The 27368-nt window shown below is 45.0% G+C and overlaps 2 long non-coding RNA genes and 1 other non-coding gene across 4 annotated transcripts in view; 1 reads left to right on the forward strand and 2 right to left on the reverse strand.

The window, feature by feature from the left end:
- Positions 1-27368, reverse strand: part of LOC116067837 — a 71339-nt gene that overhangs the window by 20903 nt on the left and 23068 nt on the right. For both annotated transcript variants that reach the window (XR_004109318.1, XR_004109319.1), the window contains exon 3: positions 753-893. This is a non-coding gene — a long non-coding RNA (uncharacterized LOC116067837). The remainder of the gene's footprint in view (positions 1-752; positions 894-27368) is intronic.
- Positions 16442-16569, reverse strand: LOC116071795. Its single transcript, XR_004111160.1, has one exon. It is a non-coding gene; the product is annotated as a small nucleolar RNA SNORA17 (small nucleolar RNA).
- The window catches only part of LOC116067838, a 14330-nt gene continuing 3819 nt past the window's right edge, over positions 16858-27368 (forward strand). The window contains exons 1-2 of the long non-coding RNA XR_004109320.1: positions 16858-16984; positions 23386-23516. This is a non-coding gene — a long non-coding RNA (uncharacterized LOC116067838). The remainder of the gene's footprint in view (positions 16985-23385; positions 23517-27368) is intronic.

The raw sequence follows: 27368 nt of genomic DNA on the forward strand, positions 1-27368 counted from the left end.
GGCTAAGCTGATCTTGTCCCTGCTGGTTTTCCAGCTTCTCCCCCTGACCCCTCGCTCACTCCTGCAGCTGCCCTGCTTCCTCTTCACCGGGAGACTTTGCACATGAAGTTCCTTTTCCTTCATGTCTTTCCCTGTTCTGTAATCCTTCCAGTCTTACCCTAACCGTAATTTCTTCAGGAAAAGTATCTGCAATGCTGTAGTCAAGGCTCTATGTGTCAGGAGCTTCCCTCTAATGTGTTGTAGCTCATGATTAGAGGACTGTTGCATTAATTTCTGTCTCCCTCTGTGACAGATTGGACTATTAGCCCCAATTCCTTTTGCTTCTGTTTCTATGCTATGTCCCTTTTCTGTGTGATTCCAAGGTCTTCTCCTGGCTTTGAGCTCAGGACATGACTTATTTAGGCCATTGCAATTCGGATAGAAGTGGTGGTGTGTAGATTCTGAATCTAGTACCTAGGCATTTTGTGTTTCATCCATCACCATAAGACCATAGCTAGATGATCTCTGGGTCAAAAAGAATAAAAGTCACATTGACCAGACCTAAAATCTATCCGCCACTTAGAATCACAGCTATAGAATCCAGCTGGTTCATCTAGTCCACAGCCAAAGGCTCAGATACGTGAGCAAAATGCTTGCCGTATGCCATTGAGATGGAAAAGTGGTGTGTGAGGTTGCAATGTCTGAGTGCTACACTTCTGCTCAAGCTGAGTCTTGTGACTGTTGCATCAACTGTTCATAAACAGGGTCCTTACCTCCCACAGCTTATTGCACCCTTCCTAGGTATTTGTTGATGAAGAACGGGAGCGCCAGCAGGGAGCAGGCCCTGTACTGCCGTAGGTGAGCAGGCTTCATCAGGCTCAATATCCTCTGGTCAGTAAGAATAGCCCAAGCTCCTAAGAGGCAAAGAAAGAAGGAATGAGTATGTTGCTTTCACTGCTTTTTTAAAAAGAAGTTTCTGCTCATAATTTCACTGCTTGAGGAAGACACGCCAAAATGAGTGTTTGGACCCTCAGAAATGTCAGCTCCTGTCAGCCATCAAAGTCTGACTGGACAAGAGATTTTCTCCCATAATGCTCATTTTCATTTCAATCAACTTGGAGACCAGAAAAGTTGATGCTATTAATAATGATAGATGCCTCTAGTAAGAAGCTAATAAGACTGTGCTTGGCTAGATCACACCAGACTGGCTACTTTGTTCCTTGAAACCACATAGGAATACAGATAAGAAATCTGAACTTTAGGCCTAGCCTATACCCACGCACATGGCTACCAAGGATGCAAGGTGTTCAACCAGGCAGTTTGAATTTAGAGGGTGTGTCTCTAACCACTGGGGTATGTTGTCAAGGCAGTGGCTTAGACCCAAGATTCAATTTCAGTTTGAATTGAAATTCATGTGACCAGCATGAGTTCAGGCAAGGCTCTTTCTCTTGCTAAGTGTGGTAAAGACATTTGAAGACTATGCCAGCTCAGGAGGCCACTGGCCTGTGATTTCAGCTGTTCTTCCTGTCCTCACACTCATCTGTCATCTCTTAGGAGACTCCTCTCAGTAGCATCAGATACTGGCTTTGTCAGACAGGCACTGATAACTGACACAACTTTCTACTACCAATGTATAGCATCTATCAGGAGTCCCAAAAATGCTTATAACATGTATTTGATAGAAAGTTCAAAGGTGAGCATCATGCCAAGTATGATACCCAGCATTCAGGGGCTGAGGCAAGGGGATCATCCATTCATGGGCACTCTAAATTACATGGTAAGTATGAGGTGAATCTGGGCTATGTAACAAGACCCCATCTCAAGGAAAAAAAAAGATGCAAAGGCCAGTGGATTTCTGTGAGTTTCAGGCTAGCCTGGTCTATACAACCAGCTCTAGACCAATCCAGGTTGCATAGTGAGACCTGTTTTAAAAAGTTAATGTTGAGTGGTGAACATTGGCAGGATTGTGGGTGTAGCTCAATAGTAGAATGCCTATTTGGTGTGCCCGGAGCCTAGTCTCCTGGGAGAGTCTAGATCCTGTGAGGCTGACAGGATTATTCATCACCATAGCCTCATTTACAATATGGAAGTACAATGGCGGCTTCTATGCTTTACACATTTGTCATCTGTCTGTACGATGCTTACCACTTTATGCCTACTTGTCTATTAAATGCTTTGAACACACTCATAGGAAATTATTATTATTTCCATTGGCAGAGGAAAGCACAGACTTTTGTAGAGTCAGGTTGATTTCTCCAAGCTACAGGGCTGGGTGAAGAGCTGGAGGTGGAACCCAGCATGCTCAAACCCTTGTGTTTAAATCAACAAGACAGGTTGGACAAGTGCTAGTGGTATATCTGCTTTGCTTTCTCAGCTACCACACCAGGCCATGTCTCCATGGCTTCTCCTCACCTGAAAAATGGGAAGATGATCCCTGCCACTCTTTCTGCTCCAGAGAATTGTGGGGACTTCTTGAAACCCACAAAGGTCATAATGAAACTGCCTTCTCCACAGTGTGTCCTTGAACATCTCATCGGATGCACACACTTGCTTTCCTGGTTCCTGTGTGTCAGTACCAGGATGTGTCAACTTCTAGAGACTGCTGTCTGTGAGGGAGAGAGCTGCTTCAGCCAAGGCCTTGTCTCTTCCACACAGAAAGAGGCCATTAGCCAGGCCTTCTGTGTTTATAGTGTCTCAGAAAGCAAATCCCCTTTTCACATGCTCTTGCTTCCTGTCTCCTTAAAAGAAAAGATTTTCCTCTTCGGCATTCCAATTAGATGAACATGTTAAGCACGGAGGAGGAGATTAGAGTAGGCCACAGCCAGACCTCCAGCTCGAAATCTCATTAGCTTAGAGAGGCCCCTCAGAGTCTGCGGAAAAGAGAGCCTAGGCTGGGAAGTCATCTGAAATGAGAGGACACAACACCAAAGGAGATGGAGAAGTTCATGCCTGTGTGTGTGGGGGGGAGTGATGAGAAGGGGTCTTTGAGGAGGTGGCTGAGGTCCGTCTTCCCATATCTTGTGCATGTCTCTATAATCATTTTCACAGGCTACCTCCAGCCAGAAAGCTAAAAATGTAATCACACGGTTCTCTGCAAACACAGCCTGGGTGGCTGTCGCCCCGTAGCTTGGCACAGAGGACAACTCCTAGTGGCTTGCAGAGATAGGAAGATTGGTTTTCTGTAGAGCGACAGCAAGCCACAGGTAGCCAGCTTCTTCTCACTACTGTAATAGGGCAGAGTGGGGAAAAACAGACCAAAAATAGCTCAGGATTGGGTTGGGGAGGCCTCTTGAATTCAGAGTCACGGTGGCTGGTTAGAGAGGATGGGGGAGGGCAGTGGTTATAAAGTATTCACAGAGTCACTGCTCTGGTTGCAAGAACAGCAGGGCATGGAGGCTGCCCTGAGGATTTCGCAACTATGTCATTCATGTAGCTCATACATTCATTCAACAAATACTGATTGAACAGTTTCTATGAGGCAGGCATTGTACAGAGCACCAGGATGCGGAAGTGAACAAGCAAAATGAGTTCCTGCTCCCATAGAACAAAGATAGCACATGGTAGCCCAGAGACGGCATATGAGAAGAAGTGACAAACTAATGTGAAAAATGAGACGTATACCACACAGAACAGGGTATTTTCCTCTTTCTTTCTCTCTCTGCCTCTTTCTCTCTGTCTCTCTGTCTGTCTCTGTCTCTGTCTCTTTCTGTGTGTATGTGTGTGAATGCACAAGGTCTAACCTATCCTTGCCTCAGGTCAGGGTGGAGATCTTCATAGGGTCACCCCAGGTGTAGAGTCCCCAAAGGTATCTGTCTTAGTCAGGGTTTCTATTCCTGCACAAACATTATAACCAAGAAGCAAGTTGGGGAGGAAAGGGTTTATTCAGCTTACTTCCACATTACTGTTGATCACCAGAGGAAGTCAGGACTGGAACTCAAGCAGGTCAGGAAGCAGGAGCTGATGCAGAGGCCATGGAGAGATGTTCCTTACTGGCTTGCTTCCCCTGGCTTGCTCAGCCTTCTCTCTTATAGAACCCAAGACTTCCAGCCCAGGGATGGCACCACCCAATAGGGTCCATACCCCCTTAATCACTAATTGAGAAAATGCATTATGATTGGATATCATGGAGGCATTTCCTCACCTGAAGCTCCCTTCTCTGTGATAACTCCAGCCTGGGTCAAGTTGGCACACAAAACCAGCCAGTACAGTATCTGTAGGGCAGAGTCCCAGCTCAGTCCTTCCTCAGCTCAGACATGCTCCCTTTGTTGCCCATAAATGGTAACTGTAAGGCAGACAGTGAATGCTCTTCACTATCTCACTTTGAGGCCTCCTTCAAAGCTGGTCCTGAGGCTTGGTTACTATCGTCTAAGTGTGTACCCCAAAGCCATAAGATGAAAATGTATGGGGAAAGAGAGATGGCTCAGCAGTTAACAGCACTGGGCATCCTTCCAGAGGTCTCAGGTTCGATTCCCAGACCCACATGGTGGCTTTTATAACTCCTCTTTCAGGGATCTAATGTTCTTGTCTGACCTCTGTGGGAACCAAGGCGCATATAATAGACAGACATACATGTAGGCAAAACATATATATTGGGTAAAACACCTGTATAAGAAAATATACTAATAATTTTTTAAAAATTAAGAAAATTTGTAGCTGGGCAGTGATGGAGTACACCTTTATTCCCAGCACTTGGGAGGCGGAGACAGGTGTATTTCTGAGTTCGAGGCCAGCCTGGTCTACAGAGTGAGTTCCAGGATAGCCAGGGCTACACAAAAAAACCCCTGTCTCAAAAAAGCCAAAAGAAAAAAAAAAAAAGAAAATTTGTTTAAGAAAGAAAAACTACAAACTACAGTGTTGAAAGGTAGAGGCCTGGGGCTCTGAAATCAGCAGTTTATTTCCAGAGTTGGTTTGTGAGAAAAGAAAGTTTTGGCAGGGTGGTGGTGGCGCACGCCTTTAATCCCAGCACTTGAGAGACAGAGGCAGATGGATTTCTGAGTTCGAGGCCAGCCTGGTCTATTAGTGAGTTTCAGGACAGCGAAGGCTACACAGAGAAACTCTGTCTCAAAAACAAACAAACAAACAAACAAACAAACAAAAGTTTTGTGTCTCTCCTTCCTCTGCCTCCATGTGATGCCTCCTACAAGGCTGTGACAGAGCAAGGGCTCACCACACAAGGCGCCCCCATCTTGGACTTCCCAGACTGTAGAGCTATAAGCCAAACACATTTCTTCTCACGGGAAAGTCCTTAATTGGTTTTGGGGGGGGGATGTGGCAGTAAGGTCACAAAAGGGACATTGACAATGACCAGAGTGTGGCAGTTAGTTTTTGTCGTCTTGAGAAATACTAGAGCCACCTGGGAAGGGGAAACCTCAGTTGAGGACTTGCTTCACATAGACCATATTGTGGGTATGTTTGTCAGACATTTTCTTGATTAATGATTGATGTGAGAGGGCCCAGCCCATTGTGGGTGGTTCCTTTCTGAGCTGGTGGTACTGGGTTATATAAGAAAGCAGACTGAGCAAGCCATGAGGAACAAGCCAGTAAGCAGCACTCCTCTATGGTCTCTGCTTCAGTTCCTGCCTCCAGGTACTTGCCTTGGATCCTCTCAGTGGACTGTGACTCTAAGATATGTAAGCTAAATAAACCCTTCCCACCCCAAGCTGCTTCTGGTCATGGTGTTTCATCACTGCAAAAGGAAGCCAACTAAGACAGTGAATGACTGATGGAGGGAAATGACTTTACATTGTGAAGCCATATAATCCCTCACTGCTAGGTGATGTGTGAACCTTATTGACCCCCGTGATGAGTTTGGATTTAATTCTGAAGGCAGAGAGAAGTTTACAGAGGGATCCAAAAATGGGAAAGATCTTCCTGGCTACTGTGGATCCAGCTTCATCAGGAAGATAAGACAAGCTGTCAGTGAAAGTCAGAGAATAACATCAAAGCTCTCCCCACCCCATCCTCTATCAAGGGCACTGCACCAAGTCCATAGTCACTGAACATTCATTAAGTAAATAGTTAAGTATCTATTATATAGCAGACACTGTACCAGGCTCTAAGATATGGCAAATAGCAAGCTGAGCCACAAAAGGGATCATTGGAGTACTCATCCACAGTAGACAAATTTCAGATTACTCAGTTGGGTGGTAGCGGCTTTAACGAAGCGGTCACTGGGCACTAGAAGGAAGAAGGATGGTGCTTCCCGGAGAAGACAGCACTCGATGAGGCATGGAAAGGGGGAGGGAACAGGAATGCACTGAAGAGCAGGGGGACACATCAGTAGTGTCCACGCTGGGAGCTGAGCACGCTGGATTCCACGTCATCTTCAGAGACACAGCAGAGGGAACAGGAATGCACTGAAGAGCAGGGGGACACATCAGTAGTGTCCACCCTGGGAGCTGAGCAAGCTGGATTCCACGTCATCTTCAGAGACACAGCAGAGGCGGCAGGAGCTTTTCTCTCATCTTCCAGAGAAGCTGAGGTGGATAGAAATATCACGTTCAAGGCCACATGTCTCAGAAGAGGTGGATTTCCTTCCGCATCTGACTCAGAAATGGAATCCTGTACCCTTTAGCCCCCATGCTACAGCAGCTGATGGGTCAGAAGTGGCCCTTGGCTACCCAGCTCAGATTCCTACCCATTCCCAGGATGAGTTCTGCAGCAAGGTTTTGGTGTCAGCTGTGGCGTACACAACAGCTCTGGATTCATCCCTTGCTTTTCTGCCTATGATCCTTTCTGCCCTCTGCCTCTTTCTCCTCCTTCCTCCCTTCTCTCCTCTTTTCTTCCTCCTTTTCTTTCTTTCTTATGGAGATGGGGTCACATAATGCAGCCCAAGCTGTCATGGAACTCATTCAGATCTGTGCTTCCTTTGCTCTCTACAGGTGCTGGTGCCAAGGGCAGACATTTGGACTCTCCTTATAGACAGGCTTCTCTCAGAGCTGGTCCTGCCATGGTCTGCTCTTGAACTTGAAGTCTTTATGACCCAGCTTCAGATGACAGGATTACAGGTGTGTGTCACTGTACTTAGCCTCTGCCCATGCTACTGTCTTCATCAGTTCTGCCTCTTATTTGCCAAAGCTGTGAAATTTACCACGAATAGATTCCTCATATCATTAAAATATTATTTTTATTTTATTCTCTTTGTATGTGTGTGTATGTGTATTGTGTGACGCCATAGGTGTGTGTGTGTGTGTGTGTGTGTGTGTGTGTGAGTGTGTTTTCATGTGTGTTTCGTGTGACAGGATGTTTATGAAGATGAGTTCTTTTCAACTTCTCAGACTCAGTTCTTTTCTTCCACTGTGGTTTTAGGGTGAGAGCTCAGGTTTCCCAGCAAGCGCTTTTACCCATGAAACCATCCCCAAGCCTGACTCCTTGTCCTTTTGAGATGTGGTTTAATATTTTTCCTTACGTCCTAGTTGTGTGACTGATCCCTGGGCAAGAGTGAGTGGAAGTGATGTGTGGATGTCCTGGTTAACCTTGGTTATTTGCTTGGCACAGCCTAAGAATGGAAGTCTCAAATGGGAAATTACTTAGACTGGTCTGTAGACATGTGTGTGTGTGTGTGTGTGTGTGTGTGTGTGTGTGTGTGTGTGTAATTGTCACGATTATAAACTGATGCAGGATTGCCCAGTCCAGGGATTCCTAGGCAGTGCTCCTAGTATGTATAAGAAAGCCACTTAAGTATGAGCCAGAGACCAAGCCAGAGAAGGAGCCAGAAAGTAGTATTCCTCGTGGTTCCTGCCTATAGATTCCACTTTGAGACCCTTTGCTGAGTTCTCCTAGTGATGAACTGTGACCTGGAAGTATAAGACAAATAAACCCTTTCCTCAGAATGTTTTGACACAGCAAAAGAAACAAAACTATGACAATGGCATTTTCATTTGGTCCTTATAAATCTCTAATGTATTTATTTTCCCCCTTTATTGTTGCAGAAGCTACTAGAAGATGACGGAGCCAATCCTAACCTCTGAATAATGTGTAGAGAAGAGATTGTTTTCCAACCCCATCTTGAGATAATTTGTGAATAAGAGATGAAATAAATCTTGTTTAACTGCTATATGATTGGGCCCACTTGTTACTTTAGCCTAGCCCACACTAACTCATACACTTATTTTCCATTATTAAAGACCATTGTCAGAACAAATGATTGTTTAGGCCATTCCAATAAAAGTTATCCAAGTTAGGGAATTGTGTGCAGTAATTTTCTCCAAATTAGAACATTTCATCCCAAAAAGGCTTGTTAAAATACAGGAAAAAAAAACCAATATACAAACCTCAGTTCCTGAAACTTACCAGACTCACAAATCACTCCCTTCTCAAGGTAGTATGGGCAGCTGAGGAGACTCTCAGACCTGATGAGCTTCCTGTATGTTGTACAGAGAGCTCCAGGAGTGTACTTTATGAGCCACCAGCTATGGTAGGGTGGGCAGTCCAGCTATTCAGCTGTCTTTGAGCTGTTCATGTTCCCATAAAGAACTCCTCACACATACTCCTGTAAATAAGCCTGATAAACACTTTGGTTACCAAGTTGGACTTAAGTGGAATCCTTACTTTGGTTTGTCACTCATGCCCTAGTTGGAGTGCCTAAATATTTGTTCATATCTCTTCAGAAAATGTCTCACACAACAGACATAAATAAAAGTTAAGGAATGAGTGAATAAAACTTCATTTTTGTTCTCATTTTAGTGGTAAGACAGTAACTTGTAAAAAATAGAGCTTTTTAAAAAAACACAGACACACAGAGAGAGAAGATGACAAAAGCTTAATGGTTTGACACACATAATTCCACCATTTGGGAAATGGAGGAGCAGGGATCAGAGTAGTTGAAGGACACCCTCAGCTATATAACTAGCTTGTTGCCAGCCTGGGGAACATGGAATCCTGTCTCAAAAGGTGGTAGGAGGGAATGAGGAGGAATAGGAAGAGAGGCAAGAGAAAGAATAAGAATAAGGACTCAAGATGTGAGAGAGAAAACGGGGAAGAAGAGAAAAGATGAAAGAAAGCATGCATCCGTGCTTGAAAGGGTAAAATTCGAACAGAATCATCCCTACAGTTAGGAGAACACCTGGTTTTCTTCACACAACTTCCTCAAACTCAGCCTGGTATTAAACCTGCCCGTCTCCTAGACAGGGACTGAACTCACCCTGTTACCTTATCTCATCTGCAAGCCCTGGAGATGTGTGTGGCTCAGTAGGCTGAGATTCTATGTAAAACATGGGAATCATCCACAGCCAAACTCTTAGGAAAATAGTATTTCCGCTTGGCAGGTAAAAGAGAAAAGAGATAAAGGTTACATCAACAGGGACAGCCTCTGCTTCCGTGATTTTATATTTAGATTCTGGTGGCTGGGAGCTAATTAGGCCTGGTCGTCTCTCCACTCAGCACCACTTGCCTCCTTTGCCTTGGCTAATTGGCTTGAAAAGGGGCTCTAAAGGAGATAGATCTTGGGTTTGGTGATGGGTGGTTGCAGTGGTCACGAGAAATGTCCCCTCTGAACACTTCTGCTCTTAGACTATTAAGGTGGCAAACTTCTCAGGACAATGGACAGCTCCAGACAGACTGGGAATGTCAGAGAGGAGGCCCTGGAGGTGGCTTCAGTCCACAAACTCGGGATATTTGGGCTGTAGCCTGCTACCTTATTTAATTATGCAATGATCAGCAACCTTTACATTTTAATTAGCGAGTCAGTGTAATGAAGCCATCCTGCTTCCGCCCAGAGCGGGTCTGATGGTTCTTTCCTCGAACTGGAAGGGTCTTCAACACTAATTGGCTGTTTGGCGGCTTGGTCCTGACAGTATGAGGTAGGCAGTGATCCCCTTGCATTTCTGCTAATGCGTTCTCTGGTCTCCCTGCTCTCCTCCTCTTTGATTTGCCTAATTAGTGCTAATAATTTAAAAGCTGCACAGCCCTCTTTTGATCCTGCTGTCTAAGGCAGACAGAGCCATTCCATTAGCAGATATTAAATAGCACTAATCTGTGATGACACAGTTGGAGCTGGCTTACACACAGCTCTGTCCTGGAACCTGGGGCTGACACACACACACACACACACACACACACACACACACACACACACACGCACGCACACTTCCACTCCCCTCATTCCCTTTTTTCCTAGAGAAATGTCATTCCAGGCAGTGTCAGCGTAAATGTAGTATCTTTATAACTGTTTGAGGTCCCCTTTATTGTGAGCTGGCATTGAAAACCCACGTGGTTAATCCCACAGTTCAGGATTTTAATGATTAATTCATGAATGTATATGCAAGAATGCCAAGGTCTCTAAAGTAATGAAAGCCGCCCCCCCAAAGTTGTGTGTTTTCATTTTAAATCAAAGCAACCTATTTTGAACATTGCTCTCTCTCCCTTTTCTCTTTCTCTTCACCCTAAAAGGGAAGGGGGTTGTTCTTGTTTCACTAGGGTCCTGATAACATTTTGACAAGTAATAGAATTCATTTACATTCATCAAAATAAACAGATAAGCCTTCCATCTTCCCACGCTTAGCTAGCACTGACAGGTTTCTCACCTCCAACAGGCATCGGTCATGTTCAGTGAGTGCAAGTAGTCAGGAATTTCTGTTGAAATTCAAAATGGGGCTCAGATGAACAGCTTCCAGTGAGCTCCTTCCCAGGTTCTGGGAAAGCAGACACACAGCTCTTTGTGACCTGGGCTCCTCAACCACGAGCTACTTCCTTATTTAAAGACAATGGGATGTCACGGTTGAAAACGATGGCTCCGTAATTGGATTGATGGAGTTCTAATCTTAGCTTCATTATTTTCCCACCAAGTGTGTGGCTTTAGGTACACTATTCATAATGGCACTAGATACAGCCTAGAGTTGTTAGAAGGATTCAAAGAGGTAATGCATGTGTCACGTGGGGTGTGGGATACCCACTGTACTCTCCTACTGCACATAATAAACTCTTTAGAAGGTTGCAATGGTCATGGTGACAGAGAAGGCTTATCCCTTCTTGTGGGTCAGGGGCTGCACAAGAGTCTATGGAGGGGTCAGAGTGAACAGAAGCTTTCAGAGTCCGTGGGGTTACCGACATTTTCCTTTGTGTCCATCTTTTTAAAAAATTTTTTTTTTTTTTAATATCAGTAAGCTGAACATGGTGGTATACACCTGTAATCCCAGCATCCAGGAGGTTGAGGCAGCCTGGGCTATACAACATAGAGAGACCCTTTCTTGATTATTTCTCATTAATTTTCTTGGAAAAGTAACACATTCATAGAGTTTAAGTGCTATGAAGGGAGAGACGGCAGGAAGTCCAGTCTTGGCTTGCTTTGACCTCTGGTTTCCCTTGCTGCCTCCTGGAGTCGATCCCTATCTTGTGCATTCTTTCAGAGGGTTAAAACACAGAACACGGGACCAGGCTTCCTCTCTTGCTTTTTTTCTTTCAAAACATGATTTTGCTTTTCTACTTTGCTTTACACTAAACAAGGCTCGAGGACATCCCATGTCATTATATTTGGGACAGACCTCTGTGAGAACCTGCACTCTTTTGCACATACATACACACACATGCTTAAAAAGAAAACCACCTTAAGAAAAAGCCTGTGTGTTTATTATTCACAGTTCTGGAAGCTAGGAAGTCCAAGATCAACACACCATTCTATCCAGTCCTTCACCAGGGGTCGTTCTTTGTTTCTAGGATGAGGCCTCATTGCTTTGTCCCCATGGGACAAGTATCAAAAGGAAAACTTTTGGGCTAATATACACTTATCAGTGAGTGCATACCGTATGTGTTCTTTTGTGACTGAGTTACCTTCACTCAGGATGATATTTTCAAGTTCCATCCATTTGCCTGTGAATTTCATGAAGTCATTGTTTTTAATAGCTGAGTAGTACTCCATTGTGTAAATGTACCACATTTTCTGTATCCATTCCCCTGTTGAGGGACATCTGGGTTGTTTCTAGCTTATGTCTATTATAAGTAGGGCTGATATGAACATAGTGGAGCATGTGTCCTTATTATGTGTTCGAGCATCTTCTGGGTATATGTGTGACTACATTTCAACATGAGTTTTGAAGGAACAAGAACATCAAAGCCATAGTAGCAACAAAGGAAACATACCCATAAACCATTGATTTCAAATTCTCAGAGTAGAGGAACCATTTTAGGGCTGGGTCTCAATGATGCCAGGCACTGGCTATCATGTGGGCCCCATGCTTTTTGCCACGCTGGGGGCTTTTGTGTATGTGAGGTGAGTATTCTACTGCTGAGCCACATTCCCACCCTGCCTGGCTGAGGAAAATCCATTTTGAGCACTTAATCTAATGTTACATAATTCAAAAATCTTTTCTTTGCACATGTTGATTCTTTGAGGGCTGGGCTGGTCCTGTTCATGCAGCATACTGCAAGGCTCAATAAAGGGTTAAATGCCACGTGAGTCTACAGACAAGCACACAGAAAGAGATGATCATTCTGACAGTCTGAAGATGCCACAGACGGAGGACTCCATGGAAACCTCAGAAAGTAAGTGACATCACTTTCAGAATTGAGATTTCCCCCACAATTAGGTAAAGCTTGTCTGGGAAGCCACAGCAGACAGAGGGACAAGAAGGTAGCTGACATATAGGGATGCTGATGAATCAATCAGAAGCAGAAAACTCAATGTTCCTTGGGTTAACAATAAGGTGTGTATCGACCCACAAACTAGAATATCAGAACTTGGAGCTGCCTGTCACCATGAAGGCCAGTGACAGAGCCTGGAATCTTGTCTTTAGGGAGAGCTTAATTCAGAGAGTCAGTGATCTGAGAAAACAGCAGATCAACATCTAAAACAACCGTCTCATAGCTCATCTCCAGCCAGCAGACTAATAGGGAGAACTAGGATACAAGTCAGCCAATCACTCAAGAGCTCAGTCTCACCAATGTGTCTTAGTCAGGGTTTCTATCCCTGCACAGACATCATGGCCAAGAAGCAAGCTGGGGAGGAAAGGATTTGTTCAGCTAACATTTTCCACATTGATCACCAGAGGAAGTCAGGACTGGAACTCAAGCAGGTCAGGAAGCAGGAGCTGATGCAGAGGCCATGGAGGGATGTTCCTTACTGGCTTGCTTCCCCTGGCTTGCTCAGCCTTCTCTCTTATAGAACCCAAGACTTCCAGCCCAGGGATGGCACCACCCACAAGGGGCCCTACCCCCTTGATCACTAGTTGAGAAAATGCCCCACTATGCTGGTACCAATGTGTTTTAGTCAAGGTTTCTATTCCTGCACAAACATCATGACCAAGAAGCAAGTTGGGGAGGAAAGGTCAGGTGCTCAGTCATGTGTCTGAGACTTGTGATGACAGTGTCTCTTGCACTGTCATACCAAGCACTTGTCCCTCATTCTCTGAATGTCTGGGCTCAGACCCTTGTTGAAATGCTAATATCGGCTCATGGCAACCTGGTACTTTTCCAGGAGCATCTGGCTTGGGAGGAAGGGGTTGGATTCAGAACAAATAAAGCATAAACAGTGGTTACAGCTAAGCTATTTTTTTAAAAAAATTTATTTATTCATTTGATGGATATGAGTACACACTGTAGCTGTACAGATAGTTGTAATTCCTTCATCTGGTTGTTGGGAATTGACTTTTAGGACCTCAGCTCACTCTAGTCAGCCCTGCTCACTCTGGTAGACCTTGCTCGCTCAATCCCTGCTTGCTCCGGCCCAAAGATTTATTTATTGTTATAAATAAGTACACTGTAGCTGTCTTCAGACTCACCAGAAGAGGGCGCCAGATCTTATTATGGGTGGTTGTAAGCCACCATGTGGTTGTTGGGATTTGAACTCAGGACCTTTGGAAGAGCAGTTGGTGCTTACCCACTGAGCCATCTCACCAGCCCTTACAGCTAAGCTATTAGTAACATGTATGTGCATATGTGCAGATTCCATTCGGCAATATGGAGTATGAATATGTCTTTATAATATGTACACACACACACACACACACACACACACACACACACACAGAGAGAGAGAGAGAGAGAGAGAGAGAGAGAGAGAGAGAGAGAGAGAGAGAGAATGAATGAGTGAGAAAAATCCCCTGTGAACTCCAGGCTGTGAAATCAGATGTACAAATGGCAGTCTCAAGTGAGCAAATGTTTTCCCTCCATATTTTTGGATTTTTGAGACAGAATCTTATGCAGTACAAGTAGGTATTAAACTATATTTTTGCATCCCAGGCTGGGCTTGAACTCCAGATGCTCTCACTTGCACAATGGGTGCTGGGATTCCAGGTGTGCACCACTGTACTTGGCTTCTGTCTAATCCTTTGCATTCGCAGAGGTACACCTATACTCAGGTGCTTCTCAACTATGATTCTTTGTGCTGAGGTCTGTGGGAGAGCTGATGTATTTGCATCTGCTGGAAGCAGAGAAAGATGTCTGGGAGGTTACCTGGTGCATAGGATTTGAGACTGTCCCCAGGGCCCATGGATAAACCAGGATCATCATATCAACCTAAATGTTGTTCTTAAATGCACCATTACAACCCCTAAAGGTTCTTACTTGTTCTTGGTGCTGCTTGGGATCAAAGCTGAAGCTTTATAAGTGATACATGTTTCAGCACTGGGTACATGGCACTCTCTGCTTCTTAGTACCATTGGGCTATGAACTACATTTCAACATGAGTTTCAGAGGAACAAGAACATCAAAGCTCTAGTAGTAACAAAGGAAACATGCTCCTAAATCACAGACTTCAAATCCTCAGAGCAGGAGAAGCACTTTAGTGGTCTAGGAGGACATTTTCTTTTTTCAGAATCCAGGAAGATATGGACATATCAGTGCATTGGCTTGATCACCTAGCACAGCAATTCTCAACCTATGGGTAGTGAGTGATCCCTTTGCGGGGGAGGTCTGCACAGATATCCTGAATATCAGATATTTACATTAGGATTTATAACAGTAGCAAAATTATAGTTCTGAAGTAGCAATGAACTAATCTTGTGGTTAGGGGTCACCATGACTCTAGTAACTGTATTAAGGAGTCACAGCATTAGGGAGGTTGAAAACCACAGGTCTAGCACTTGCTGTGTGGCCACTGTGATTCTAGCCACCAGGGACACATTCTTGCTCTATAAAAGCAGCTTTTAGAAAGTCACAGTCTGCCCGGCATGGTATCATATTCAGTAAGCCTAGCACTCAGGTGGCAGAAGCAGGGACATTGAGTTCTAGACCTGCTTGGGCTACATGGCGACACCTTATTCAGAACACCAAAAGAAAAAAGAAACGTGAAAAACTCTAGTCCAGTCTTCAAATGCTTTTCACATCTTCGTGTTCCACTTAGAGCAGCCCAGAGTATTACAGAGATGGCTCTGGCACACTCACTATGCCATCCTTCCCTGATCAGAGGCTGGCCACGGCGATTCCTGTACTTGACTTTCCACAGCAGCCTTTGTGCCTCTTTCTGCCACAGGTGTTTGGCACATGCTGCTGTCTCCCAGAGAGTTCTTCTCTGCCTCAGAGCTTCTTGAGTGGGTCTTGGTTGGTGCTATTTTTAGGGGCTGGTTTATTGTTCTTATACCTATCTCCTTTCCAACCCTTACTCCACCCTAATCCCTTCCAACCCCTAACACTAGGTAAGAGAGAAAAAAGGTTAGATGGGAAAGGGGGCGTGAATCTCTTCAGAGTACTTCCTGCTGACTAGAGACTTTATGTTTCTTGGGGCAAGTCCAGTCTTTATCATCAGGATCTAATTTCTTCTCATCTCTTTGCTCAAGCAGCAAGGGGGGCAGCAGCCTCCAAGGCCCCCTTGGGGCTCTCCCATTTATACCCTCTCCAGAGTTCTCAGAATCAAACTGTCTGCAGCTGGCAAAGATCACGTACCCGCTAGTGCACGAGACAAATCATAATCACCTGCTGTGAAGCAGCCTCTTATCCCACACCTGGGATTAAAACAAAATATACATAACATAACTGTGTTTTTAAGGAAACCCAAACTCTCACTACACGACCCTGTTTAGTTCTTGCTCCAAACTGAGCCATTAATGACACTTTCCTTGACAGGTGTCACACCTATACTCTTAGCTTTCAGGAGGCTGAGGCAGAAGGATGCCCAGGTGAGGGGTGGGGCCAATTTTATATAACCCTCAGATATCATCAAGTCCCGGGCTGTAACCCAGACCAGGGATGTGGGCCTGGTCTTTGGTGGTAACAGGCACCTGCTACTGCAGAGCCATGGACCCAGACATGGCCTCTGGTCTGCCCAGGCCAGGACTCATCATTGTCCCAGGTGGCATTACTGGGTACTCACATCAGGCTGTTCCTCACTGCCTTCGAGTCTCCAATTCTGCCTCTCTTTATTGTTGCCCACATCTTTCTGTTTCACTTTCTCTTCCATTTCTCCACCACTTACCTCTCTTAGTGGTGCCTGGGGTCTCTGAGTGTGTGAGGATGGCTCAGGAATGTGTGCATTATGACACAGGCAAGAAGTCATCTTGGGCATATTTCCCCCTGGCCACTCTCCCCGGCTGTAGATGTTAGACTACTAGTCACTCAGATGTCCATAGGTCAGAACACTGAGTGCAGACATAGCCTCTCTCCTCTCTGCCACCTATCGATGCACATGTGACACAGCAGCCATGCCTACAATGACGGGACAGGTTGTCTTGGTATATTTTTTATTTCTCTTTTGTTTTACACATTTCCCGCCCCCTTTTCTTTCTTGAGATATACAGTCTCACTCTGTAGCCTGGTCTGGCCTGGAACTCAACTGTAGACAAGCTGTCCTTAAACTTACAGAGATCTGTCTGCCTCTGCCTCACAAGTGCTGGGATTAAAGTCATGAGCCACCATGACCAGTGTGTTTACCATGTTTCTGTGTACACAGGAGGGTTTGTCCCCAGTGGACTGTGACACTGGCAGGGCCTACTGTTGAGTCTGGCATCAAACAGGATCTTTTTAAAAGTATTTGCTGAATGAAGAGCAAGATGTGCCAGCCCTCAGACAGTTGCCTGCATATATCACAGCACAGCTTCAAAACCCACTTTCTGGAGTCAGAAAACCTGCAAAGTTGGAGGTAAATCTAAGAGGGAAGACAGAGTGATTCTGTCACATGAAAGATCTGGACAAGTTCTGGGGAACACAGATGGCCAATGCTGGGAGGGTAGAGGATCACCAGACATGGCTATAGTTCTAGAGTCTCTTTGTCACATCTCTGGTCCTAAGTAGTGATGACATTCACGTTCTGCAATGTTGGCCTTTTGCAGAGTCTGCCAGGACCATTCCTTTTGTTACATTAAACATGCTCTTTAATTGTATTACTTAAAATGTCCATCTCTTCATGATGCCTTTGTAAGGTAGGTAGGTGGGTGAAATCAACCTTACTTTGTGGACTAAGGAATCAAAACTCAGTGGGATTAAGTGTCTTGCTTGAGTCACACACAGAGAAAAGGATGGGGCAATCCTCACACATGGTATTTGTGCTGAGCCCAGAGCTGGCTTCTCAGCAGCAGGGACCATGGTCAGCTCAGGATCTTACCAGAGCCCTTCAGGACCCAGGTGGAGAACAAGTAGTCTCTCTCAGAGTCACCTCGGAGAGCAGAGGGCTCTAGTCTGTGTTGTGTCAGTCATAAGCTGACTCTCTCTGAGTGACCTTGGACATTTTTCCTTAGCCTTCACATCTGTAAAATGAAGGGATTGGATAATGGCCTAGGAACTGCCCCAGCTTTGATGTAGGAGCCTGTGATATCAGAGTAAGAGAGATTGTATCATTGTGAATTGAAAAATAATGATCTTTTATGCCTCACGTGTAACTTTCCATCTCTCAGGCTACCTATTATATAGTGTCAACGTTGCCTCATATATCAGACACAATGGTAATAAGTATGTAATTTGTAGCTGTGATTTCCATTTTATGGCAATATCTGATTTACACGAGGTGTTTTTAAAGTGTGTCACTTACAATACACACACCTGCCAAGAGCCTGGTCTCTCATAATGACTTTGCGGTGAGGTCAGAGGAAGGGCCCAAGAAGAGGTAAATAAGCAGCCGGCATGTTTCCAGCACCAAGTAACCTTCTCTTTGCAGGAGGCTGCTGCATCCTCACAGGATCTTCTGGATAGGTTGGTCAGGATTATGAGCTCTGAAGATAGACTATGTAGCTCTGTCTGTAGACAAGAGAGCTGTACACCCCAGGGCAGGGTGGGTCATTTTGATCAATTTGTGGAAATAACTTAGCTGAGGATCAATTAGAAGAATAGCCAGTTTATTGTGTTTGATCCTTTTGATAAAAACTTTGAGCCAGGAACGTGCACGGTGGCTTGTGCTTCTTATCCCAGCACTTGGAAGGTGAATTGTGAGTTTGGGGCCAGCTTGGCTAGCGGGGGGGGGCAAGATTCTGTTTTATTAAACAAGCAAACAGAGTCCAGAGAGATAGTAATAACTGTTCTTCCAGAGGTCATAGGTTCAATTCCCAGTACCCACATGGTGGCTAATGGCCATCTGTAACAGTTCTGGGGGATCCTGTGCCATCTCCTGAACTTCAAAGACACCAAATATTCAAGTGCTACACAGACACACATGCAGGTAAAACACCCATGCACATAAAATAAAAGCCAAGCAAACACATATTAAGATAAATATCCAAAGGCAGGGTCAAGGTTAAATGTCAGAGTCTAGGGGGGAAAGTACTAATTTGGGCCTAGTTATATGATTTTTGGCAAACTGTCTCTTTTGCAGGCTGGATTTTGATGAAGCAAATTTTAGCAGACTGGTCTGTTTTCCAGGGCCAGTTCAGATCGGTAACTTTTGACTATTTGTTTTCTGAAGACAGAGGTGCCTAATTGGTCCTCTGTTGTTGGACAGGGCACCTTGGATTATTCCTCTAAACCTCAGTAAGGGAAAGAGTGAAGGGGACAGGGTTGATTGTCAACCTAACCCTGCTTCTGAAGAACCTGGCTCCTTAATTCCAGGGGGAATTTGTGGCCTTTGAAGCAGATCCAAGCTTCTGGAAACTTGATCCTCCTGCAAGCCTCGGAAGCCTTTTACAGCAGGCTCTCAGTGATTTGGACCACTCTCCATGCTAGTGCAATAACAGCAGCACTACCCAGAGGCCAGCAAGGGTCAGGGAGGCAAAGCTGCCTTTGGACTATTCCTCTGCTGCTTCAGCTTCTCTTGGTCAAACTCCAATGCTCAGTTAAGCAACTTGATGCGTATGCTGGCTACCCCCCAGGGCAGACAATGGCTGAGAGAGATGAACTCCTGTCCTAGGGATTTTTTGACTGCTTGTTCAAAATCCTCCCAAAGGTCAGTCACAAGGCTTGGATTTCTTCCTGAACCTTGGCAGAATCTGTACAGCTTACCAGTGCAGCAGACTGGCCTGTGGAGCTCATTGTGTTGATATGTAGTGCTCGGCAGCTACTCGTTTCGATAGCTCAGGGTGAGTGCCATGTCAGGTTTGTTAGATACGCTTTAGTAAAGCAAGCATCTGGGAGGGGATGGCAGTTTGGATTTTTCTGTGATGCTAGAGACAGAACCCAGGGCCCTGTACATGCCAGGCAAGTGCTCCACCACCGAGGTACCTCCTCTCACTAGGCTTTAGCATGGGAAGGCAGGTAGTCATAAAGGTACGCACTTTTCTCATTCGAGATTTCTTTGTCACAATCAAGGTCTTTCTTTGTCAAGTTTCTGGTGTAAAGGTGTCAAAGATTTATCACTTTTGTAATGTGGTGTTGTTTCCTGCCATGCCCTTGAACATGCCACAGTCCAAGCTAGGAATGCCTTCTCCTTGTCTGTTAGCATATCTGAACTTCTCTTCAATACCCAGCTCAAATATCACTCTCTAAGCACCATCTTTGTATGAGCCTGTTCCACCAGGCTCAGATTACTTAGAATTTGTGACTGTTTACATATTTCAGCCATCTCCTATCATATTCAAGGAAAGACTTTTTTTTTTTAAATTGGATATTTTGTTTATATTTCAAATGTTATCCCTTTCCTGGTTTCCCCTCTGCAAACCCCCATCCCATGCCCCCTTACCCTGTTTCTATGAGGGTGCTCCCCTATCCACCCACCCACTCCTGCCTCACCACCCTAGCACTCCTCTACACTGGGACATCAAGTCTTCACAGGACCAAGGGCTTCCCCTCCCATTAATGCCAGATAAAGCCCCTTCAGTTTCTTCCCCTAACTCCACCACTGGGGTCCCTGTGCTCAGTCCGATGGTTGGTTGCAAGCATCCGCATTTGTATTGGTTGGGATCTGGCAGAGACTCTCAGGAGACAGTTGTATCGGGCTCCTGTCGGCAAGCACTTCTTGGCATCAGCAATAGGATCTGGGTTTGGTGTCTGCATATGGGATGGATCCCCAGGTGGGGCAGTCTCTGGATGGCCTTTCCTTCAGTCTCTGTTCCACTCTTTGTCCCTGTATTTCCTTTAGACAGAAGGAATTCTGGGTTAACATTTTGGATATGGGTGGGTGGCCCCATCCCTTAACTGGGGGGCCATGCCTAACCTCTGGATATGGTCTCAACAGGTTCTCCCTCCTGTTTGTGGGGTATTTCAGCTAATGTCATCCCCATGGGGTTCTGGGAGGCTCTTGCTTTCCTGGCATCTGGGACTTTTTGGTTGCTACCCCCAGTCCCCCAGCTCCCCAACTCCCCTTCCCCCATTGCTACACATCTCTGTTCAATTTCCTGACTCTCTGTGCATCTCTTCCATATCCTCCCATACCTGATTCTGCCCCTCTTTTCTCCCTCCTCCTCCTCCTCTCTTCCTCCAAAGCCCCTCCCACCCTCAACTACCCTTGATTATTTTGTCCCCCTTCTAAGTAGGACTGAAGCATCCACTCTTTGGTCTACCTTTCTCTTGAGCTTCATGTGGTCTGTGAGTTGTATTGTGGGTATTCCATGTACTTTGCCTAGTAGCCACTTATCAGTGAGTACATACCATGTGTATTCTTTTGTGACTGAGTTACCTCACTCAGGATGATATTTTCTAGATCCATCTATCTGCCTGCGAATTTTGTGGTCATTGTTTTTAATAGCTGAGTAGCTCCATTGTGTAAATGTACCACATTTTCTGTGTCCACTCTTCATTTGAGGGACATCTGGGTTGTTTCCAGCTTCTGGCTATTATAAATATGGCTGCTATGAACATAGTAGAGCATGTGTCCTTATTACATGTTGGAGCATCTTCTGGGTATATGCCCAGGAGTGGTATAGCTGGGTCCTCAGGTAGTATTATGTCTAATTTTCTAAGGAACTGACAGACTGATTTTCAGAGTGGTTGTACCAGCTTACAATGTTCCTCTTTTTCCACATCTTTGCCAATATCTGCTGTCACCTGAGTTTTTGGTCTTAGCCATTAGGACAGGTGTGAGGTGGAATCTCAGGGTCATTTTGATTTGCGTTTTCCTGATGACTAAGGATGTTGAACATTTCGTTAGGTGCTTCTCGACCATTCAAGTTTCCCTAGTTGAGAATTCTGTTTAGCTCTGTTCCCCACTTTTTGATAGGGTTATTTGGTTCTCTGAAGTCTAACTTCTTGAGTTCTTTGTATATATTGGATATTATCCCTGTATCAGATGTAGGACTGGTAAAGATCTTTTCCCAACCTCTTGGTTGCTGTGTTGTCCTATTGACAGTGTCCTTTGCCTTACCGAAGCTCTGCAATTTTATGAGGTCCCATTTGCCAATTCTTGATCTTAGAGCATAAGCCACTGGTGTTCTGTTCAGGAACTTTCCCCCTGTGTTTGAGGCTTTAAAGAAAGACTTTTATTCCCATTTATTTACTTACTTGTTTAGAGGTAGTATTATGGTTAAGATACAGAGTTCAGAGATAACTTGAGATTGAAGACTGGTCATTAAACTTCCAATGTCATAAACAATAAATGCCTTCATCTCTTTAAAGCTTATGTTTCTTGTCTATAAGGACGGGCATAGGGTTAGTACTACCACCTAGACTTACTGAAGCAAACACACATTTAAATTATTGAGTGCTTACTGTATTTTAGAGATTATGCTGCTGACACTACTGCTATGATTACTTATTCAACAGTTATTTATTGAAATTGGTGCCTAGCACTAGCCTAGATGTTGCCTGCAAAACATGACAAGATGTTTGGTACAGTTAGAGCTCAGGAGTAGTTTCAAATCTTCTGTCAGGTAGACAGGGTTATATCGTTTAACAAATACTTCCTTACCAATCAACCCTTAGTGCTTTAAATTAAAAAAAAAAAAGTATGTGTTGTTCCCCTTTTGTGTTTAACGTGGGTAGTTGAGACTTCAGTTCATCAAAGGTCAGAGTGCCAGGTTGATTCTGGCTCTTCGACAGAGGGCATGGAAGCAAGCCCCAGCTTGAAGTTGGTGGCAGCAGTTCACCTAGCCCCAGGCTAGCTGTGTGGGAATTAAGTTTTCAGCCTAGGTCGTCTTGCCTTTCTCAGTTCTGCACTCAATTATATTTAAGCAGATGAGTGATCCTGTCAGCGTTAAGACAACAGCAGAAAGGAATATATTTATGGAAAGCGCTCTGCGTTCTAATTAAGTTTCTGCTGCCCCAAGCTTTGGGCCCAGGTGCTGATTTGCACTTTTGAAAAATCAAAATAAAAACTCGAAAGTTGAGAAAGCTTGCGAAATGCTCCCATGTTGTTCTCCATGGCTGGTACATAAATAAAAACAGCTCTTTTAAAACAGCTCTTTTATTCAGTCCACTGAAAACACCTTTGGTTTTGTTGCCTGATGGCTTGGACAGGTTTCTGTTTAAAGACAATTAAAAGTAGCTTCTAAATGCAGGAGCCAGTGAGGCAGCCAAAGGGAAGGCACCCATGATAGGTTAAGTAGGACAAATCTTAGTCAGGCACTTAAGGGTCCTGAGAAAATGGCAGCTAGGACTGCAGTGACTCTGGGCTCAGTCAAATACTCCAAAAGATGAAGTACTAAAACCCCCACCCTTTACCCCCATGAGTGAGGGGAGGGTGCATTTATTATTGTCTGTTTGTGTTTAACTCCATAACTCCCTATTTGAAGCAGTAAACATAGCTGTTGCCAGCCTCTGGGTCTCAGGAATCAGCAACCACTGCAGGGATGAAGTGAAGTTCCCCACTGTGTGCTACTGGAAGGTGATGGCTGTCCCTGCTGAGGGGTGCACTTGGCCTATGGGTGGACCACTCCATCAATGCAGCTGCTACAGCTGTGAGTTCCAGGGACTGATGCTGACTAGAGCAAATCCCTTCTCACCGAACCTGTTTCCTAGCTGATAAATGGAGGATACATTATTATGCCATGCCAGTATTTCCTTGATTTTGGCTAAGTTCTGAAGAAATAGAGTGTAACTTTCACCTTGCTATTTTATATCCAAAAAATATAAAGCTTTGAGGTGTAGTGGAGAGCATGTTGAATAAAGGACTGGGGAGACAAACTTTGGCTGGCTGTGTGTGATGTTAGGAATTCTTGTCCTCTCTGCTCTTGCTCATTTTTCCAGGTGAAGAAAACTTCTCAGCTTGGGTCCTTCCAGGTGCACCTTATGGTCAAATGAAATGGGAATGCAGAATACAATCGAAGCAAATCCTTGGAGGCAAAACCCTTAAGAAGTCATGAATCCTGGAGGGTGGGGTAAGAGCGTCTAGAGCCTTTCCCTCTATGATAAATATCCTGGGGCCTCTGAGCACACAGGGCAGAGGTCTACTCTGATTAACTTCTAGAGAAAAATGGTTGTCTGCAGGTGGCAAGGACCTTGTCACACACCCCCTCTAATGGATTTCTTGGAGGACAAGGCACTTAGGTGCCTTAGGCAGTGAAAACAACCTGCTCTGCCTTTAGCCTTGGGGCAGAGCCGCTGGCAGAGTTGTAGCCTGCCTAGTGAAGAGCAGAAACTAGTGCCAAGGATAGGTATGCAGGGCAGTGAAGGAAGGGCATGTAGGGCAGGAAGGAGGAGCATGCAGGGCAGGAAGGAGGGGCCTTACTGGGCATCTTTCCTCTTTCTGTTTATCCACCAGGGTCTACTTCAAGTTAGGTGGCTCAGACCAGCTCTCAGGTTGGCTGGTGGCTTTAAGCTTTTGCCTTACTGGAGACTGATATTCTTCCTAACCGGTGAGTGGGGCCTGTCCTCACTGCTTGAGCATTTTGTGGTCCCCAGCTTTGTATGAGTTGAATTCTTGCCTACAATGGATGAGAGGCTCCTCACTCCTTGTCTTTGAGACTGTCCATGCCATCCTACCTGGGAGCACTCTTGTCCCCACTGTGATGGATGGTCACATCTATCACACTTCCTACCTCAGACTCCAAAGGCAGCAGGCACACTTCTGGGGACAACATTGGGCTCTTCCCTTGGAGCTGAGTTTTCAGTTCCTTCTGAACTTGTTTTGGAAGACTTATTTATGTATTATTTTTTAGTTAGCACCTAAGATGATGGCCTCTTCTGGAAAATTTTCTTTTTATCCATCATTGTGCTTTGCTCATTTGTACCCTGCATCCCCCTTGCATCTCCCCACATCCTTCCTCCTGGTTACCTTCATCTTTCCATGCAGTTTAAGGGTAGAGTCTGATCATCTTTTGTCATCTTCCAATCCCTCTGGTGCATTTGCATTTCTCCATCTGACCCAGAGACTGATTTGAGAGAGAGCCTCAGCATCATCTTTCCTGCATGGATTTTCTCCCAGCCAGTTTCATAAGCCTCCCGATGTCCTATGTCTTTGCAGGGGCAGGTGTGGAGTCACCTGCATGTGTGGGAGCCAAGAGTGGGTGGCTTGCTTCTCCAAGGACACCACTGTGAAGACTACAGTCCAGCATCATGATGACGGCATACTCTGACATTTTGAAAGAGAATTAAGGAAAATCTGCTCTGGACAGGGCTAGAGGACAGGGAACACACCCCACTGTTGGACATTGCCAGTATAGTTCTTGGCAGAGTAAGAGGAGTACGGGGGTCTGACTCCCTGGGTGCCTCCAGGGCTCAGCTCCCTCAACTGTGAGAGAGCAGGATGAGAAGATCTCTGTTTCTTTTCCTTCTGGCAATTTTTCAGTTTTACATGTATTTCATGACAGCCCCTGGGGCTGATCTACTATGGTCTTTTAACTAGATAAATTATAACCTCCTTGGGGACTTGAGAACCAGAGTTAGAAAGCTACTTTTGACTCCTGCTTCAGCTATCTACCACAAGGGGCCCTGGTGACTTGCTCCCTCCATTTGGTCTCTATGATTTGGGTGAGAGCCACTCTTTCTGAGCTCTATGCTGGGTATGTGATAATATGAGGCATAATCAGATATATTTCTGTTGCATTTGTGGATTGGCTCAAGAGATGCTGTATTAGTTACTTTCCTGTTGCTGCGATAAAATACCATGACCAAAAGCAACTTTTATAAAGTTCCTTTGCCTTAGGGTTCCAGAAGGATAGATGTCCACAATATTAGGAAGGCTATGGTGGCAGGAACACAAAGCTGAGAGATTATATTTTAGCAGCACACAGGAAGCTAAGAGCACAAACAGGAAATGGGGAAAGGCTATACATCCTCAAAGCCTATCCCTAATGATTTACTTCCTCCAGTGACATTGGACCTCTATAGGTTTCAAAACTTCCTCAAATAGTACCACCAACTGGAGACCAAGCACTTGAACACATGGTTCTATGGGGATATGTCTTCTTTAAACCACTACAGTGGGCAGGTGACATGAGCCAGCCTGTGTAAAGCAATTCACCCAAGAACTCCCTGCTAAAGATGCTTGGAATAACAAGCCATGTACCACCATGACCAGCTCTTGGAGACTGTATAGAACTTTATAGACTTGAATTCGTTTGCCATGGCCCAGTGGTGTCTCCTTGGCACAGAAATGCTTCCCTTGTTTTCCAAGTAACCAAGCTGAAGCTGGAGCTGGCTGCCTCCTACTACCTACCATGACTTCTGCGATTGTCCATAGATGCATTGTACAATGGTCCTGTCTCTTTCTAGACATTTACAGATGGTCTCACAGGTCTCGTCCCTGAGCGATTTGTCACTGTGTTACTGACTTACTGAGAGGGAGATAATAATGTTTATAATGATACTAGGAACTTCTCTAGTCTAGCAGCACTGAGTCTCTTGGGTCTGGATTTATTCACAGATGAGTAGAGACACAACCAATGGGGTTTCTGGACTTTTGCTTCCTCTTCATGGGTCTTCTGAAAAATTGTTGGAATACACTGGGATGGTAAGCGGTAACTTTAAGACAGAGGGCTTACCCTGGGAATGAGAATTATTTTGATTTGACAAGCTGCAATTTATTTTGTCCATCCATCTGTCTATCCATCCGTCCATCCACCCATTCACCCACCCACCCATCCATTCATCCATTCATCCATCTGCCCATTATTCATCTATATCCATCTACTTATACACATTTATCCATCTATATCCATCTACTCATCCATTCATTCACCACCCATCCATCCACTTCCCCACCACATCTCTAATATATAATACAGGCCTAAGGTAAAAATTGGAATAGAGTTCTCACTTAGAAAGAAGCACAATAGCACCTACCACAGAGAGTAAAGTCACAGGAGCAATTGTAATAAGTGCTTGGGGTGGTTCTTTTATTTGCTAACTTAGCAAAAACCTAGACATGTCTAGGAAGGAGGACCTCAACTGAGAAGATGGCTTTATCAGATTGTCAGTAGAGCGTTTTCTGAATCAGAGATTAATAGGCTTTCTCTCTCTCTCAATGATGCAAATATAGGCCAGATGAGACCAGATTAAAAGCAGATAAATGTAGGTTTACTACTGCTCCCAGTCAGGTTCATTGGTCCCAAGGAATGGGTCCAGGGAAGTCGTGAGCTCTGGCTAAGGCAAGGAGGTATAGATCTTAGGGGAGAGATGATGATGTGTTAGCTAGGAGCTGGGGTTGTACCCAATTACAGTAAAAATCTTATCCTGTAGCTGGGTTGCTGAAAATGCAGAGGCAAGGGGTGATGATGTGTCAGCCAGAAGTTGAGGTTGTGGGAAGGAGGGCAGACAGGGTTTCCCAGCTTGTGTGGAGGCAAGCAGGGATTCCAACCAAACTGTAATGCTATGAGGGGTACCAGCTCACTGCAGGTAGCGCTACCTCTAAGAGGTAGCCATGGATTGTATAAGAAAGCAGGCTGAGCAAGCCATGAGAAGTAAACTAGTAAGTAGTGCTCCTCCATGCCCTCTGCTTCAGTTCTTGTCTCCAGGTTCACACCCTGACTTGCCTTCATGATGGACTACCATGGTAAGCTGGAATAAGCCACCCTCTCCCCCTTCAGTGTGTCCCCACAAGTTGCTTTTGGTCATGGGGTTTTGTTACAGCAATAGGAAGCAAACTAAAACACTGCTCTGGCGAGGACATTATCCCACCATCTTGGCACTCTGATGGAAGTTCCTATTCAGAAAAACTCTCTAGTTGTGGAGAAAGAGGAATATTACTTCATTGCTGGTGGGGTTGCAAACTGGTACAACCACTCTGGAAA

This window comes from Mastomys coucha, unplaced genomic scaffold, assembly GCF_008632895.1.
Source record: "Mastomys coucha isolate ucsf_1 unplaced genomic scaffold, UCSF_Mcou_1 pScaffold22, whole genome shotgun sequence".
NCBI lineage: Eukaryota > Metazoa > Chordata > Mammalia > Rodentia > Muridae > Mastomys > Mastomys coucha.